The 17,497-nt window shown below is 43.9% G+C and overlaps 1 pseudogene; it reads left to right on the forward strand.

Moving 5' to 3' along the window:
• The window catches only part of LOC110530316, a 54,537-nt pseudogene that overhangs the window by 11,860 nt on the left and 25,180 nt on the right, over positions 1 to 17,497 (forward strand).

Raw genomic sequence — 17,497 nt, forward strand, 5'->3', positions numbered from 1 at the left:
CAAGATGGCCAGAGCAGATGGGAACCAGACATCTCAAACAGAAACAATGGCAAATGCAGTGCAAGATTTATCGCTGGATTCCCCTGTGCCCCTTGCTACACTACGCTAGGCTGCCTGGGAGTTAGGAGAGCACAATGTTTATCAAGGAGGTTCACCCTCCTTTAACGCTCCTTCTCGCTCTCTCTTTCTCTCTCTCCACTCTCCCTCCCTCCATCTCTCTCCACTCTCCTCTCTCTCTCCCTCCACCACTCTCTCTCCACTTTGCCCACCCCTCTTTTGAACCCATTTTCATTGTGAATGTCGTTAAGAAAAACATGGCCAAACTTTTCATGCACTAAGGACTTTTTGAGCATCGTTGGCTCATATGTTCATGCATATATGCACGTCGTTTGAGATGGATGTCACAGCTCGAAGAAGCTCGGGTGTTTTGAGCATAACATAAAGCTGGGGGGAATAAAGTGTATTTCAAGGCTGGAGTGCGTGATAACTTGTTGAGCATTGGCTAGGGACAGCTAAATGTATTTTCAATTTCATTTGAAGGGTGTTCCTCCTATTAGGCAGAATATTGTCACAGACTCTGATGTAAAAGGGTCCTGGGCATGCTGTAGAAAAAGTTTAAGAGGATATTGTCCTAGGTCATCACTGTCTTTCTTTCCTTTTAGAGATACATTAATTGTAACTTGTATGCCCTTTTGACTAGTGCCAGCTGTCATATTCTCCTATCCAAGTCATGAACTGCTATGTGTTCTGAGTTCTCTGTTGTATCTGTGATCCAATACAAATGTTTAGTGGGGCCTGACTGTCTTGAGTGAAAACCCATCCTCCTCTTCTCAAGCCACTAACTGTCTTAACATTAGTGTTGTTTAGGCTTGGGCGATTAAACGGTATATTTCAAAATACCGGCGGTATGATTTTCAATACCGTAATTTTGTAAAAATATATTATAAATAAATGACATCCAGCTCAGCGCTCCAGCTATGCATTTGATTTATTAACACAATGCTTATGAATCTCTGTGGTCCTCCTCCATGTCTCCCTCCAGACGGACATCTTGGTGGTGAGCTGTGACCTGATAACGGACGCTGCTCTCCACGAGGTGGTTGACCTGTTCCGGGCTCACAATGCCACCCTCTCAATGCTGATGAGCAAAGCCCACGAGTTCACGGAGACTGTCCCCGGACAGAAGGGCAAGAAAAAAACGGGTACACAAGATTCACAAAATTACACAACTGCCAGTATTACACCAGGTCTGCACAAAAAAGTGACACACCGCACTACCTCGTCATATAATCTGGCAGTTTTATGGATTACTTTTGAAGTTGCATTTCCCCAAATAAGGCTATTCCTCGGATAACTGTTCATTTGACGGAACGTGGAAGAGGCTCCTCTTTATGGCCAACGAGGCCGACCTGGACAAAGGTCTAGTCATCAGGAAGTCCATCATGAGAAAGTGAGTATTACTTGAGCAGCACAACCAATGGTTAACATTGGTTATTACTCAAATGCATTGCTCAGAGCCATAATGTAGACTCCATAGGCTATATCGCGTATGGCTCTGATACTGCTCATTATCTACCAGGTGATTTATTTAGTCTAATGAGATGTGTTTTGGATGCCTTGTAGGATTTTCATTCAAATCTTGCTGTTGCTGTGTTGAATCAAGTACTTTTCACACGATGAATGACGTTTCAGAACGTTTTTAAATAATGCGACCTGGAACTGGGAAGCACAACAACTAACACCTCTCTGGTTTAGCAATTCAGGGATACATACTTTATAGCTACTCCTGTTCTGACTGCTAGCTTGCTATTTTTCTCCCAATCCTTCAAGCCACCAGGTTGTGTGTGTGTGTGTGTGTGTGTGTGTGTGTGTGTGTGTGTGTGTGTGTGTGTGTGTGTGTGTGTGTGTGTGTGTGTGTGTGTGTGTGTGTGTGTGTGTGTGTGTGTGTGGAGCACAAGCTAAGGCGTGGGAGTGGAGGAGTGTTGGAAGGAACAATGCAAACTTGCTCAGCTCTGACCCTTCATTTGTGTGGGATTGCTAATAAAAACACAGCACTCCCCAGTCTTGACTGTCATGAGACTTGCCAATTACTCCAGCTATACAGGGATTTGCTCCTGCTTTGGCTGTGTTCTGCTGTTTTTCCACGGCAGACCCCCTGTTCCAGCTGAGCGCATGCTGTGGCCCTTTTTCTTTTCTTTCACTTGTTCTCTCTCTTTTTCCAACATCCATTTAGATGTGTTTTTTCAAGAGGCTTTAGCGTTGAGGTGTGTGTGTGTGTGCTTGCTTGCATTTGGCTGTTCCTAAGCCTTCTAGTTAAGGTCTTATTCCATCACCACCCTAAGTCTTAAAAGATTTCAAGCAGAATTAATGTTTGTTCAAATGCCAAAGGTGTAGCCTAAATCCTACATGTATACCTGGCCAGATGGATAAAATGACATATTGATGTAAAATACTTGTAGATATACTGCCCACCATGAAATACATCTTGGGATTAGGCTGTTTAGAGCTGATGGAACACCATAGTCATTCTTTTTTTTTTTATATATAAATTGCTTATCTCAATAATCATCAAATACTGGTGCGAACTAGTGTGCGCAAAACGTATCATGAACCACTTTTTAGCATTATGTTGCGTCCCCAGTGTGGCATGTGTGTATGATGTCTGGGCTGCAATAGGAAGGCTGTGAAAGCTGTCAGCACCCTACCAGGTCCTGGACTGCGGCCCTGGCCCCGGATTCACACAGCATCTCAGAGTAGTGATATAGGATCACTGTTACCTTCTAGATCGTAATAAGTTTACGTGGACAGGTGGGGACTTCCTAGATCAGCACTCCTACTCTGACACTATACTATAGATCCTAGATGGGCACTTCTTTTTTTTATTTTCTTTTTAAAATAAATTTTACCCCTTTCGTTGGTCTCTAATTGTTTAGTAGCTACTATCTTGTCTCATCGCTACAACTCCTGTATGGACTCGGGAGAGACGAAGGTTGAAAGTCATGCGTCCTCCGATACACAACTTCTTAACACAGCGCGCATCCGGAAGCCAGCCGCACCAATGTGTCGGAGGAAACACCGTGCACCTGGCAACCTTGGTTAGCGCGCACTGCGCCTGGCCCGCCACAGGAGTCGCTGGTGCGCGACAAGGATATCCCTACCGGCCTAACCCTCCCTAACCCGGACGACGCTAGGCCAATTGTTTGTCGCCTCACGGACCTCCCGGTCGCGGCCGGTTACGACAGAGCCCGGGCGCGAACCCAGAGTCTCTAGTGGCACAGCTGGCGCTGCAGTACAGCGCCCTTAACCACTGCGCCACCCGGGAGGCCCTCTAGATGGGCACTTCTACTCTGATACTATAGATGCGACCCCTGATCCTAGATCAGTACTCCTACTCTGACACTAAAGATATGGTCCCTGGTCCTAGATCAGCACTCCTACTCTGAGACACTGTAAATATGGACTCTGGTCTTAGGCTTTGGTTCTGGGGTGTAGGTCTGGCTCTGGGTTATGGTCTGTGCTTGGGGTTCTGGTATTGGGCTGTGGACTCAGGTCCTGGGCTCTTGGCTGGGCTGTGGGAGCTGGTCTGTTGGGAGCTCGTAAATACTTCAGGGAGCCAGAGCCACTGTAAATCCTGCCCAATAAGAGAGGGGCCGCAGCAGCTGCAAGCACGCTTCCCTGCAAAAGGAAATCAGCCACACACACACACACTAATGTGGAGATACACACACACACACACACACACACACACACACACACACACACACACACGCAAGCATGTATGTACATACTAGAGCTGGGACGATAAACCAAAAATGATCGACACCGACCATTTCAATCAATTATAATTCCTTTTCTGATATTGTTCATTATGATAAGTAACCTATTCTAGAGAAATGTCAAGTTTGAAGTGAAATAAGTTTGCTAATATGGGTGATTGTGCTGTGCAGTCAAAAAGGTGATTTTCCTGTGATTTATATATACAATGCTTTCGGAAGTATTTAGACCCCTTGTCTATTTCCACATTTTGTTATGTTACAGCCTTATTATAACATGTATTCAATTGTTTATTTCCCCTCATCAATCTATACACAATACCCCATAATGACAAAGTAAAAACTGTTTTTTAGGAATGTTTGCAAATGTACAAAAAAACCCGGAAATATCACATTTACATAAGTATTCAGACCCTTTACTCAGTACTTTGTTGAACCACTTTGGCAGCGATTACAGCCTCGAGTCTTCTTAGGTATGATACTACAAACTTTGTACACCTGTATTTGGGGAGTTTTTCCCCATTCTTCTCTGCAGATCCTCTCAAGCGCTGTCAGGTTGGATGGGGAGCGTCGCTGCAAAGCTATTTTCAGGTCTTTCCAGAGATGTTCAATTGGATTCAAGTCTGGGCTCTGGCTGGGCCACTCAAGGACATTCAGAGACTTGTCCCGAAGCATAGGGTTGTTTTCCTGTTGGAAGGTGAACCTTCGCCGCCAGTCTGAGGTCCTGAGCGCTCTGGAGCAGGTTTTCATCAAGGATCTCTCGTACTTTGCTTCATTCATCTTTCCCTCGATCCTGACTAATCTCCCAGTCCCTGCCACTGAAAAACATCTTTACAGCATGATGCTGCCACCACCATGCATCATTGTAGGGATGGTGCCAGGTTTCTTCCAGATGCGATGCTTGGCATTCAGGCCAAAGAGTTCGATGTCGGTTTCATCAGACCAGAGAATCTTGTTTCTCATGGTCTGAGAGTCTTCAGGTGCCTTTTGGCAAACTCCAAGCGTGCTGTCATGTGCCTTTTACTGAGGAGTGGCTTCCGTCTGGCCACTCTACCATAAAGTCCTGATTGGTGGAGTGCTGCAGAGATGGTTGTCATTCTGGATAGTTCTCCCATCTCCACAGAGGAACTCTGGAGCTCTGTCAGAGTGACCATCGGGTTCTTGGTCACCTCCCTGACCAAGGCCCTTCTCCCAGGATTGCTCAGTTTGGCCGGGCGGCCAGCTTTAGACTGCGTCTTTGTGGTTCCATACGTCTTCCATTTAAGAATGGAGGCCACTGGGATCTTGGGGAACTTCAATGCTGCAGAAATGTTTTGGTACCCTTCCACAGATCTGTGCCTCGACACAATCCTGTCTCGGAGCTCTACGGACAATTCCTTCCACCTCACTGTTTGTCAACTGTGTGGCCTTTATATAGATAGGTGTGTGCCTTTCCAAATTATGTCCAATCAATTTAATTTACCACAGGTGGACTTCAATCATGTTGTAGAAACATCTCAAGATGATTAATGGAAACAGGATGCACCTGAGCTCAATTTCGAGTCTCAAAGCAAATGGTCTGAATACTTATTTACATAAGGTATTTCTGTTTTAATTTTGTAATACATTTGTTAATTCATAAAAACCTGTTTTCGCTTTGTCATTGTCTGGTATTGTGTGTTGATTTAATGAGGTAAAAAAAAGAGTATCCATTTTAGAATGAGGCTATAATGTAACAAAATGTGGAAAAAAGTCAACGGGTCTGAATACTTTCCAAATGCACTGTATTTCCACACTAGTTGGAATAATAGTGTGAAATTGTGAACATGATTTTCATGCCCTTTTTAGTGTAAGAGCTGTTTGAAAAGACCACCTGAAATCTCAGCCTGTTTTGGTGGGATGGAGTTTTTTGGTCTGCATCACCAGACGGTAAATTAGTTAATAGACCAGTAAGAAAGAGTTCCAAACCTCTCTGCTAATAAGTTAGTTTTCCCTTCCCCACTCAAACCACTCCTAGAAAGTAAGGTACTTAATTGTTACCCAACAATTATTTGATAATGAGATAAAAAAACGGCACATTGGACCTTTATTGGGACAATTGATGGCTACAACCATCAAATTAGTAGTTTAAAGGTTAATGAAATGAAAACTGTTGTGCACGTTGTTATAAACGTATCGTTCTATTTATCATTATCACACCAATTCAGGCCATTTCGTCCAAATATGATTATTGTCCATATCGCCCAGCTCTAGTAAATAAAAACACACACATGTATAGACACACACCAGGATGTTACATGCTGAAATACTTGTGTATATTGGAAACATTTGAACATCAAGGCCTACCCAAGACGTAAATTGTATCCACACATAAACAGGCACAAACATGCACAACTTCAAAAATCTTGTATAGGACTACAATTTTATTAGCATTTTCTAAACATTTGAAACCTACCCAAGTTGAGCTTTAAAAGAGAAGTTGTCAATGAGCACTAGACCACTTATTGAGAGACTGAGGTGTAGTGAGCTTTATGATATCTCAAAGCTGCCGGCTAGCCTAACTCTTATTAAGCTAACCCAAGTATCGACACTGTCGCTTATTTCAGCCTAAGATGTCAAAAGTCTGTTTTGACTCCGTTTCCCCCATTAACCCTCTTTTTCCTGAGAGTAGGAAGTTTGAACACGGTGTTAGACGTCTGAAAGCTGTTTGTCTAAGCTGTCTCCAGAGTCTTTACTTGTCTGCCGTTGTATTTATACAGACATGGGCCGGGTGACATATGGAATGGGAATGCTGGGCTGCTGTCCTGTCCTGTGGTACTGCTAACCTGGGACCTTTGATATCAATGCATGAGTTATGCGAATGGGCAAGTTACAAACGCTGGTCTTGTGTTAGGATCTTAAGTTAGTATCCAGCCCTTAAATATAACGATCTCTTCAGTTATCTTACCAGTATTTGTTTTTTTTTTGCAGTCCTCAAACTGCATGTTCTTGACCCCTGTCCTAGATTACCACCACGTTTTTCCCATGCTAGTTGTCTGAGTGGTGACACCTATCACTACCCATTTCCACATGTGAGCTGAAATGGAAGCTGAAAACCTTCTACACATGTGATATGAGTTGGCCCCTGAATTGATTTGACAGTGTGAAGGCTCCTGCAGATTCCTCTCGCATACAATGTTGCTCCACTTTCCACTGTAAACTCAGCTGAGGTGAAGTCATAGTCTTCATACAGTATGTACTACCATACAGTGGCGTAGCTTCAGCCGGTGCGGTTACACCAGGACCCGCGACGTACATGGGCCCGGAGCTGCGGGCCCCCTATGTAATTTGAATACCGCCCCACCATGCCCAAGTATTAATTGGTGTCGCCGGTCCATCACGTCTAGAATTTGACGAGAAGATCTGTCTTTAACCTAGGGTATGATAAATGAACCCACTAATGGTTTCACCAACAAAATGGTTTTTGCCACTACATAAGTCAGCATGATATTTTAGTGTATTGATGACAATAAATACAATTAATTTGCGAAATAAATCATATTATTCGATAGTTTCAATACCATCTTAAGGTAATTAAATGCATTCTGGGATTCATTGTGCAAATACTCTCCAAAGCGTTGTTGTTTCTGTCATCGTTTTAAGCAACAGTTGAGCTAGCTATCAAGAGATAACGGACTAAAAAAAGAAAGTCGAGAATAGAAGATTACGGATTTAAAAATCAGCAATTTATCAACACAAAAGTGGAGTCCAAAAGAGGAAGGCCAAAAATGAGAAAGCAAAGGAGGTACAGTATCAGAATTTGAGTATAATAATTTTGCACGCCCAATTTTTCAGTTTTTGATTTGTTAAAAAAGTTTGAAATATCCAATAAATGTCGTTCCACTTCATGATTGTGTCCCACTTGTTGTTGATTCTTCACAAAAAAATACAGTTTTATATCTTTATGTTTGAAGCCTGAAATGTGGCAAAAGGTCGCAAAGTTCAAGGGGGCCGAATACTTTCGCAAGGCACTGTAGATTATTTTTTCAAGTGCAGTTAATGTGCAGCCATTGCTAGCACAAGCAATGTAGCAGGACAGAAGAGGATGTAGGATTATCATCGCAGCAGCTTTTAGCGGGTCAAGTGAGCCAAGGCCAAGCTGTTCCATTGTGCCACAGAAGCAACTTTGACAGAGGATACAGGCTGTCAGGTATCATCGGATATGACCCTGAGCACAAGCCAGGCCGGACAAGCTATCCCCGGGCCGGGCGGGGAGGAAGAGGAGCAGGGCGACACTAGAATCGTGGCGGCTGAGGAAACAGGTGGAAGTGGGACAGACAACCTTTTTACCTATTCAACTGATGGGGCATTATGCAACAAATGTGGATGCAAAAGTTAAACGGCACGTTATTGCATTAGGCTCATGTAAGCCTACTGGCCCATTCCCAAGAGATGACAAAAGGCGGTCTTTTTCCGTGTCGTATTACACCACTACAACCAAGGCTGGAATCAAATTACCACATACATGGCTATGTTATTCGGCCAAGTTAGATTGCGCATATTGTGAGCCTTGCTGGCTTTTCTGAGAACGGAGTGCCCCTTCTCTGATGCGTGGGTGAATGGGGTGAGAGATTGGCGCCATCTAACATCCAAAATGGCATGTCAGGAGACATCTCAGATTCACATGGGTGCCTGTTTGGTATATGAGCAATGGAAGCTCAATGGCACTATTGACGCAGAAATGGAGAGAGGCGTGCGTAACGCAGCAAATCTCTGCCGACAGGTGTTGGAGCGTGGGAAGTGTGACATTCAGGGAGGGGTGCAGGAAGCCTCACTTGTTTTCTTTTTTCTATTATTATGAACGCAACACCGGATGTATCCAAAGTTGACCAGTTAGGCCAAGTTTATTGCTATGTGAAAGTGATAAGGGATGCAAATAATGTCGCCACAGATCTGACCATGAGTCGTTTTTGGGATTTCTGGACACTGCTGACACATCAGCAGCTGAGCTTCAACATAAAATCCTGGGCAGCATAGAGGATAATGGGCTGGATATTTCAAAATGTCGTGGACAGGGGTATGATGGAGCTGCTAACAAGAGCGGGGTCTATTCGGGTGTGCAGGCCAGAATATCCGAAAAAGAGCCGCTTGCCGTTTGTGCGCTGCGCAATGCACATAATCTTAACCTGGCTCTCAACGACTCAAAAATGTGCCAGAGATTAAACAGTTTTATGATACGGTTATACACCTTCTGGCATAGCGTAAAGAAGAGTTGAGTGGTATATTTGATTTTGAACCAGAAAAAGAAAATGTAACTCTAAAACAATTGTGTCCCACCCGCTGGTCATCTAGATATGAGTCCCTTGCCGCCCTGAGATACAGATATCTCGCTAGCGACCCACCTCGACAACATCTGGTGAAATTGCAGTTCGCCAAATTCAAAATACAGAAATAGTCATAATAAACATTCATAAAAAATACAAGTGTTATACATCTTAAAGATGAACTTCTTGTTAATCCAGCCGCTTTGTCAGATTTCAAAAATGCTTTGCGGCAAAAGCATACCATGCGATTATCTGAGGACAGCGCCCCGCTTACAAAAGCATACAAACATTTTACAACCAAGTAAAGGAATTATAAGTCAGAAATAGCAATAAAATGAATCACTTACCTTTGAAGATCTTCATATGGTTGTAGTCACAAGAGTCCCAGCTACACAATAGATGTTTGTTATGTTCAATAAAGTCCCTGTTTATATCCCAAAACCTCTTTTTTGTTTGCACTTTTTGTTAAGTAATCCACTGGCTCAAAGGCAGTCAAAACATGTAGACGAATACATCCTAATAGTACCGGTAAAGTTCGTGGAAACATGTCAAACGATTTTTATAATTAATCCTCAGGTCAATTGTCTAAATAATCGATACAATTTCAACCGGACAATAGCGTATTCTATAGAAAGGAAAAACAACGAAGGGTGCACACTCTGTCATGCGCGCAAACCAGCTCTGCATTCTTCCTCAGTCCACTGACAGAAAGGTCTCATTCTTCTTCATTTTTCAGAAAACAAGCCTGAAACAATTTCTAAAGACTGTTGACATCTAGTGGAAGCCATAGGAACTGCAATCTGGGTCCTAACCCTATAGGCATTACATTGAAAATACCCACATCAAAAAAATCCCACTTCCTGGATGGATTTTCCTCAGGTTTTCGCATGCCATATCAGTTCTGTTATACACACAGACATTAGAGTGTTTTCTTTCCAAATCTACCAATTATATGCATATCCTCACATCTGGGCCTGAGTAACAGGCAGTTTACTTTGGGCACGCTTCTCATCCAGACGTCGAAATACTGGCCCCAAGCCATAAGAAGTTTTAAGTGCTAAGAAGGACGAGAGGGAGGATGCCGCATTTAGTCGTTCTGCAGACTAAGGTTTTAGAAAATGTGAACGTCATCTCCAAAATGCTACAGGCCAAAGACGCAGACCTGCACAGAGCGGTTAGCCTACTCAAGGACATGATAGAGGTCCTGTCCGGATTCCGACAGGATTTTCCGAAGGCCATAGTCACTGCAAAGACCCTTGCCGACAAATGGGGAGATCAGAACGCATTTGAAGACACTCGGAGAAGGAAGGTGAGGCGTCATTTTGATGAGCTATGCGAGGATGAACGACTGTGATGGGGAGAGTAGTTTTAGAGTCAAAGTCTTTAATGCAAACCTTGACATCGTTATCCACCAGCTGTCAAACAGATTTAAAAGTCTGTGGGCAACATCGAGTCTGTTTGACTCCATCCATCCCACTACCCTGGCCAACACTAGACCGCCAGGCGGTTGGCTGAACATTACAGCAAAGGTGTATCAGCAAGCTTACATGGCTAATTAATCTCTTTGATGGCCTGTTTTAAGAAGGAAATTGCAAAGCACACTACAATGAGAGACCAGGCCAAGACGCTCATTGTGGATTACAATTCAGTCACTGCTACATTTGGGGAAGTAGTTACAGCGACGCTCCTTTTTATGACTCTGCCTGTAAAACGGTAGCCAGTGCCAAGCACTCCTTTTCCAAACTGAAAATAATTCAATCATACCTGAGGAGCAGCATGTGGCAAGAAAGACTGAGTGAGTTGGCCATTCTGTCCATTTGAAAACACCAGGGCCAGGACCATGGATTTTAATGCCATAGTCAACGACTTTGCAGAGCGCAAGGCCTGTCGAATACCAATCAAATGAGTGAGTAAGCTTAGATTTTTACAGGGCAGGCTACCCAGACAGCCTATATAAATCAGGCTTTATTGAGATTAATTTACATTGAGCGTAGTCGTAGATTGACAAGCAATCTGTTTTTTGAAACCATGTTCTGGTGCACGGCCGCTGAGCCATTTCATTGTCATTATAGCCTATACGTTTACCTAGGCTATAAGAACAATAGCAATACGCACATACGTATCATACACTGTTAAAAGGCATGCTGCCATTTAAGCAATCTGTTTGAATGCTCCTTTTGATTTGATTTGCTGGTGTTTTTGCTATAGGCCTGTGCGGGAGGCAGATCATTTGAAATAGCGGTATGTCAGTTTTGCCACCGTGTAAAACCTCAGCGAGCATGTACTGGGTCAAGAGATTTATCTTCATGATGAGGTTTTATAATATTGACTATTGCCTATTATTTACAGATAAAATCGGGTGTTTTTGACCACTTTGTGCTTTCCTTGGTGCTGATCGACTTCTACGGGTTCATTTCTGACCACCGTCCATGGTGCTGAATGTATTGGCTATATTGCGGCTTCTTTGGTAACAGCTTCAAATGTGCCCGTAGATTAGCTTCTGCTCTGCTGTTACAATGCTTAGTAATATTAACACACAGCCTTACCAACAAAATTATTAACATTTTAAGGAAAATATGGGTGGTGACAGGGGCCCTTAATTTTTGGGGGGCACCTAGGCCCGTCATGATTAAGCTACGCTAAAATAGTTTAATTCTCTTTCCGGATGAAACCATGGATTTGGTCAATCACTTGAGGTCTACAGTACCTGGTTCCCGCAACACTAAATATATTTGAAGAATGTAGTACCATTGCAAAACTAGTAATACAGTATGTGTCTTGTCCCCTGTGTGCCATGAAGCACACTCCTCAAACATTCCTCTCTTTAAATAGCGTCAATGTATTGTCCGATGGCAGGGAATCTATACATTTAACTGCACATTTTCCTAGCTAACTACCCAAGTCTGGACATTTTGGGGCCGTTTGTATTTACCTTCTGTGCTCAGACATGAGAGAGGACAAAGAGCCAAGGTCTTTATAGTAAAGCGAAATGTAGCTGGATGCGTGAGCAAATTTGTCTGGGCCTTGCAGTGGTGTTGACACAGACTAGGTCCAGAACAGCAGTTAGCAGTGTCCCCTCAGAGAGAAGCACAAGTACTATTACCTCACAGCACTGCTGCCATGTGGAATGTGCTCATTTAGGAGGTAGATCCTACTACATGCTGAGGTTTTTAGTAGTCAGTCATAACGCTTGGGAGTGAATCACCATAGCCTGAGGAGTTTTGCAACAATGTTCTGTTTCACTCATCAGCCAGGCCCCCTAGACTACCAGGAATCACACATTAGACTTGTGTCTGGGAAATGCAGTGGCTTATGGCCAAACGATGTGTATTGTATTTCTACCAAAATGATCACCCAAATGGGGATCCTTCCATCAGCATGTAGGCCGTCCCATTGGACGGACAGACTAGGCCTGTAGCCGCTCCTGCTTGTGTTTAACCATGGTGTCCTGCTCCATAAAGGGCACTTGTCGACCCTCACCCCAACCACTCCCATCCTCGCCACACCACACCTGACCCCCATCCACCGTACACTGATCCCTGGGTATCTCTCCTGCTTGGCCTCCCTCCCTGCCTGCCCGGCCCCACAGGTGCCAAACAAGGATGTCAGATGCTGGGTGTTCCTATAAATCTCATTTACTTCCATCTGCATTTGGCGTACAGTTCACACACACACAGGATATGACAACCTGTTTGCTCTGGTCTGTGTGTGGACCGGAGGACCACATTGGGACCACATGTGGGTGGTGTGATGTGCTAGAATATTCCTGTCTCTGTTTTCAGCCTCTTGTTGGTGGATTCCACACATGGCCCCTCTGTGAGCTGGTTAATGGAATGGCTCAAAGTTGTCATAATTTACCTCTTGCCTGTTTACCCTCCTCCCCCTCACAACGTGATTTATACGGCCCAGCATCTGGTTCTGAAATCTGCATCGCCAAACAGACCTCCTGACTTATTCTCAATGTTTCAAATTGCATTCTTCACCCAAGAAAAGGCGGAGAGGGGAGGCTCTCACATAACGCCCCGGAGATGAGATGGTTTTCTTATGGTTTCGCTTCATAAATGTCACATTAAAGGGAGACGGGGGGGTATGGGGGGCTCAGTTGAATGTGACACCACCAGGCAGGTTGGATAGCCGGTTTGTTATGGTGGTGCTTCACCACTCTGATCATGGTGGGTGTTAGGTGGAGGTTTCATTTGTTTCACCTGGTGCTCTGATCCAGAGGTCATATAGAATATAGACTAGTGAGTGTATGGATATGGCCTTTTATGATCCATGGCCTTGGTTCTGTCCAAGGAACTGTTTATGGAGTCGGGTCTCCTGGCCACTTTATGTGAGCAGTGCTTACAGAGGCCTTCTCACAGGATGAGTTCTGCTTTCACCATGGTCATATCTACTGTGCTAGCTTTGCTAACTGACATCACTGTCTTAGAGAATTGATGTTGGCTTCTGTAGGCAATGTCGACTGTAGGCTTAGATTTAATTCTGTAACTAACCACCATTCGGCAAGTATAGAACGTTATATTATCATGATCATTTTACCCGAGGACTTCAAAAATAAAACCCAAACAGCAATTATTCTCAATTAAAGCGTTTCTACACGATACCACCACAATCTCTGATCCTGTGAGTTTTTCCCATCTCTTTCTTCCTGCCTGGTGCAGCAACCTTTGGTTTGCCTTCAGCTGCAACTCAGAGACTTCCCACATCACTCAGACAGCCTGGCTGCTGCTGCTCTCAGATGAATTAGACTAGCCTCCAGGGCAGGCAGCCGCCTTTGGGCTATGTCCCAAATGGCACCCTATTGCCTATTGTAGTGCACTACTTGTAGTGCACTATCAAGGAAATAGGTTGCCATTTTAGCCCTGGGCTCTATAGCAGCCTGCCCTGCCTGAACACAGAGGATCTATACCCAGAGCATTGCAGGCTGTAAAACAATTGGGGGGTCCGCTGGTGTTGGCATCTGACAAGTTAACGCAGCACTCACTGCAGTTCAAACTGGACACGGTTGCCATGACAGCCATGTTTCTGGGGCAGGGGGCCTGTGGACAGAGGCTGGCAGGGGACAATACACAGATGCAGGACTGTTATATCACCTCTTTTTTTTTAATCATAACAGATGTTCTGTTCTGTCACATACTGCTTTCAACAGAGTAATTAAGGAGGTAGAATGAAAAGCTAAATTAAAGACTGTAGTTATTTTTACTCTTTGTCATCTAATTAAAAAAACATCTGGAGAAGAAAAACAAAAAGTGGTTTTGCTCATGTAAAGAAAGAGGCTTGGTGCCTCAGTGTCTGCTACAGGATACTTTATAGTGTGTTGTGCCATGAACAGTGACATTAACTGTGGTACTGGCACCACCTGTGTTCTCAGCAGTCAGTTACAGTTCCCCTTAAACCTGTGTCGTAACACTGTTATTACTCTAACAGTTGACTTACAGAAGTGAAATAGGGAATAATCCTTAGCCCTCTTGGGTGATAGCAAAAATCGCTCTCAACTCCAAACCAATTGCTAGAGTATGTGATAAGACATGTTAGTACAATGTTTCTATAACAACTACTATGTTACGACACAGTGATAGAGGTAATGCAATCTAAAACATCCCCGTTTTCACTGGCTTTTTAGTTAACATGTGATTTGATTTACCCCCTCCGTCTGTCTCTCTCTCTTTCATTCAGACATCCAATTATGCACATCAAAACTGGCCTTGTGGACGCCCACCTGTACTGCCTGAAGAAGTCTGTGGTTGACTTCCTGGCTGATAACAAGTGAGGCCATTTTACTTTGCTTGCTTCCTGAATGGCTCCCTATTCCCTGTAAAGTAGTGCACTGTGTAGGGAATAGGGTACCATTGGGATGTAGCCTTTGTGCATGTCATTTTCTCACAAATGTGCTCGTGTTTTATGTTTAATGTATATCAAATTAGTTTGTAAAGCTACCGATAACCATCCACATAAATGTGAATACAGTGCATTGCTATACACAGGTGAAATATTGAATAGCACCTTTTTTGCCAAGGTTCATGCGTGTTGAATTTGAGAACAGGCTGTGACTATAGAAAGGCTTTGAGGCTGGTAGGTATTCTTGTCAGGTGTTAATTTGTTTTACAATGTGCCACTTCAGCAGTTTATTAGGCTTTTAGCCCCCTTGTGCGTTAGTGTCAGAGGTACACCTCAATCACAACTGTGTTGATCATCTCACTTCCTCATACTTCTGGTTTTCTATTAAACTGCAATCACTTTGGGCCAATCAGAAAGTCTGTTTATTGCCCACTGTACTTTTCTGGGTTACCGTATATAATAGGACCACCACCATAGACTGACATGTATCTTCCAACATATTGAAGTCATTTAATGGATCTCTGTGGTCACCACCAGATCAAATGGTCCACAATTTAAAAGATGTACTGGATCCTTAAAATCAAGGCCAATCAATTGAAGGCACTGTTAGATGCTTAGACCACTTAGTTGAAGTGTGTCCCAATTTGATAAATGTACATCCTATTGATGTAGCCTATATTTCTAGTGGTGTTGCATTCATCTACTCACATTCTCCTGCCCATACATCCTAGGCAGGGGATACTTCAGAACTGGGAGGGGGACAGAACAGGGCTTGAATGAGAAATGGGTCTAGTAATTGCTAGCCCCCACCAAACTGCCCCCCCCCCCCCCTCCCGCCAACTCCAGCAAGACCAAAAAGCAGCAGCACAACCTCTTCCTCCACCCACCCCCCAGTCCAGTACCCCAGTTAGTCCCCCCGTCCCTTTTGTGCTTGTTAAACTGGCATTGTGAGGAGACCCAACAGCTCCTTTAAGTGGTGTTGAAAATAAGTGCAGGTGGCATTAATTGGGGAGTGCATTGACTCACTCACTCGGCCCACTTTCCCTCCAAATAGGAATTTTCTACTGGTAGTTTGCATAAATACTCTGCATTGCAGACGCTTGTTCCTGCTGCTTCCCATTGCTTTAACATTTGAATTCACCAGTCATCCTGATATAAATATAATTTAATGTTATCTGCCACCCAGACTCGGGAGACCTCAAAAGCACTAACCGCTTATTTCTTTCTCTCCCGCATCAAAGTAGGTGGACTTTCTTTTTGTCCCCCTTTTTTTCCATGTTCTCCCCTTTTTCTCCCTCCCTCCCCCTCTCTCTCTCTACCTCTCTCTCTCTCTCCATCTCTTTCTCTATCTCTCCCTCTTGAAGCTGCTCTGCTGTGGAGCGCTCAAGGAGAAAAATGGACAGAGTAACTGTTGTTTCTTTCTCTGCATTCAGATGGAAATTCTAATCTCCCTTAAAAGAAACTAAAAAGAGAGTGAGAGATGGAGAGGGACATTGAGTGGAGTGCAGGAGAGCGGAGAAGGAGGAGAAAGTTAAATTGCCTACCGGGCTTACATGGTAGTTTGAAACCATGATTCAGCCTAATCTTTTTTAACCTGTTAGGAAACCCATGAACGTGTACACTGTGAAATGATCGTGGTTATTTCTTTGTTTTCTGGTTAGCGGTAACCCTCATGAGCAGAGATGGGCCTAGAACTTGTGAAAGCGTTCAGTGCATGGACATTAGCTATGTACACTCAAAGGCATTTCCCCCCTTCTCACCCCCCTCTCCCTACTTCCTACTTCTATCGTTTTGATTGGTCATGAGGAAATACCTGAATCAAAATATAAATATTATGAGTAGAACAGGGGTCCGCATGCAGGTCAATTGCCACGGTCAAATGTTGTCCTGATTCTATGCTATTACTTTTCAAAAGAGTTGGGGGTCAAATGTTAGACTTCATGAGAGTAAAATGTATTTTTTACTTTCAGTGAATTTCAACAACTGAGTAAGTATTGTATTTTTCTCTCAAAGATCTGTCTCTTCGATTCGGGGAGAGTTAGTCCCGTATCTCGTCCGCAAACAGTTCTCTAAATCCATGACCTCTCCGAATGTCAACGATGAAGCTGATCAAAAGCTTAAGAAAAAGGATGGCAATGCAAACGTAGGTAATGAAACCATACTTGAACATTTGAAGAGAGTTTCCATAGCTAGGTTGTAACTCACCTCATGCACACACACACATACACACTCAACTGTGTGTATCTGCTGTCTGTGTGTGTAGAGATTCAGATCTGGTCCAGGGATGAGGTGCTGCTGCAGCTAACCCGGGAGAGGTCCTGTTGGAATGACCATCGTGGGGACATGACTGAGGCCTACCACGGAGGACTCCTGCGCTGCTACGTGCACATCATGGACGAGGGCATGTGTTACCGCGTCAACACGCTAGCGGCCTACATCGAAGCCAATCGCCTGCTAAGTGAGAGAGTGAAACTAGATGTACTGAACATGTATTCATCTGTTTCTGACTGCTTCATGGCTAGCATGCTCTTCTCGTACACTGCTTTCTTTACCTGCCACATCAAACTAATAGCCTGCTCTGTTAGTAACCCTAGCTTACAA

Source organism: Oncorhynchus mykiss, chromosome 8, assembly GCF_013265735.2.
Source record: "Oncorhynchus mykiss isolate Arlee chromosome 8, USDA_OmykA_1.1, whole genome shotgun sequence".
Taxonomy (NCBI): Eukaryota; Metazoa; Chordata; class Actinopteri; order Salmoniformes; family Salmonidae; genus Oncorhynchus; species Oncorhynchus mykiss.